Here is a 2500-nt window from a genome sequence, read left to right on the forward strand (position 1 = left end):
GCTGCTGAGACTGTCGACAGAAATTTTCGAAACTTGTCCTGCCATGCGCGCGCGCAGCGTGCGCACAGCATGCCGGCAGCGTGCGCACAGCATGCCGGCAGCGTGCGCGCACCATGCCGGCAGCGTGCGCGCAGCTTGCGCGCAGCGTGCTGATTCTGTCGACAGTGAGGCTAGCGAAACTTGTCCTGCCATGGCGTGCGCGCAGCCTGTGCGCGCAGCTTGCGCATCTGTCGACAGTGAGGCTAGCGAACTTGTCCTGCCATGGCATGCGCTGTGCGCAGCCTGTGCGCAGCGTGCGCGCAGCTTGCGCATCTGTCGACAGTGAGGCTAGCGAAACTTGTCCTGCCATGGCATGCGCGGCGCCTGCGCGCAGCCTGCGCGCAGCATGCGCACAACATGCGCACAGGCTGTGCGCAGCGTGCGCGGAGCTTGCGCGCAGCTTGCGCATCTGTCGACAGTGAGGCTAGCGAAACTTGTCCTGCCATGGCATGCGCGCAGCGTGCGCGCAGTCTGTGCGCAGCATGCGCGCAGCCTGTGCGCAGCGTGCGCGCAGCTTGCGCATCTGTCGACAGTGAGGCTAGCGAAACTTGTCCTGCCATGGCATGCGCGCAGTCTGCGCGCAGCATGCGCGCAGCCTGCGCGCAGCATGTGCGCAGCATGCCGGCAGCATGGTTCCAGGTTTTTTCAAATGTCGACAGAATTTTTCAAATCTTGTCAAACCCCGTTTTTATTGAAATTTCCTCGCACAATAAGCTCCCCATAAGTAGTCTATGATTTTTAGGACCTTCTCCAACTTACAAAACTAAAAAATTCCTCCCGGATTTGTTTTAATGATTTTTTCAATTTTACGACTTCTAAAAATAATAAAAAATACTTCCCGACTTCAAAAATTTATGAAACTTTTTCCCATCATAGATTGCATGTTTCTTAGTATCCCTGCAAAAAATCACGTCCAAATACCTTGTATTGAATTATTTAGAGCCCATTATGACTCCTCGCGCATAGGTGATGTCTCTTCCTGTCAAAGGGCTAAATGCATAAAATGCTATATAGGGGGGTGTGTGTTGCCTGCATATGCATGGCAGCCCATGCCTTCCTAGCTGCAGCCCCCTTCCCCCACGCCACACCCATGTCATGTTGCCTCGATATGTTGCCTCGGTATTATGGGTTTGGTGTCGGGGTCGGGGGGCTGCCACCCATGGCGGTGGTGGCCGGAATCCGGCCGCCGCCACCACGCCGCCGCCATGGGTGAGGGAGGAAAAAAAAGGCGTGGAAAGTTGCGAAATGGGGTTGTCTAGGCTTTTTTTTGGCATGGGAGAGCATGGAGTGCTAGGAACTCCTTCTCAAATGCACGGGCATGTCGACCACAACCTCATTTCGCAACAACAACCACTCGTGTGGGGTGGCGGTGGGTGGATAGTCGCGGATTGGGGCTTGCCAAGCCAATGTTTTCAAAAAATTTCATCAAAATTAAAAACAAATGTTTTGTTGCCTTCGGATTTGTGGGCGAGCGGCGAGTCGGAGTGGAGCCGGTAAAGTTTAACCTCGGTGTGCACGGTTGTTTTTAGAAACTCAATCCAATGCCGGGGACGTTGAAAGTGACGCTCTTATGAGTTGCAAACCCGCAAGATTTAAAGAACCTTTTCAAAACAATTTCAAACCAACAAGATTTAAAAACAGAAATTTTCATCAAAATGAAAAACAAATGTTTTGTTGCCTTCGGACTAGTGGGCGAGCGGCGAGTCGGAGTGGAGCCGGTAAAGTTTAACCTCGGTGTGCACGGTTGTTTTTAGAAACTCAATCCAATGCCGGGGACGTTGAAAGTGACGCTCTTATGAGTTGCAAACCCACTAGATTTAAAGAACCTTTTCAAAACAATTTCAAACCAACAAAATTAAAAACAAATGTTTCGTTGCAAACAAATTGTGGGCGAGCGGCGAGTCGGAGTGGAGCCGGTAAAGTTTAACCTCGGTGTGCACGGTTGTTTTTAGAAACTCAATCCAATACCGGGGACGTTGAAAGTGACGCTCTTATGAGTTGCAAACCCACAAGATTTTAAAAACTTTTTGAAAATGTTTCTTCTAAATGACACATTTTGATCCTTGGCAAGTGCTCAATCCGTAACTATCCAATCACCGCCACACCACACCGGTCGGGAGTGTGTGAATGGTGTGCTTCCCGGGGTTGGCATAGATAATCTTTCGCATCGACAATCTTTTGCATGCGAGGGAATGTCTATGCCAACCCCGGGAAGCACACCATTCACCCACTAGTTGTGGGCGACGATGGGTTGGCTTCAAATGAATTTTTGCTTGGGGTTGTCCTCGGTATGCTTTTGTGTTGGGAGTACGGCCACCAAACCTTCTCAATGCACGGGTATGTCGAGGATGGCTTTCGGCGGGGTTGATGAAGAAGCTACCCAATTCTCGGCCACACGAACACATGGTGACGATGCGTTGGCTTCAAGTGAGCTTTAGCTTGGGGTTGTCTTCGGTATGCT

Source organism: Prunus avium, unplaced genomic scaffold, assembly GCF_965620075.1.
Source record: "Prunus avium unplaced genomic scaffold, drPruAviu1.hap1.1 HAP1_SCAFFOLD_23, whole genome shotgun sequence".
In the NCBI taxonomy this organism is placed as follows: Eukaryota; Viridiplantae; Streptophyta; class Magnoliopsida; order Rosales; family Rosaceae; genus Prunus; species Prunus avium.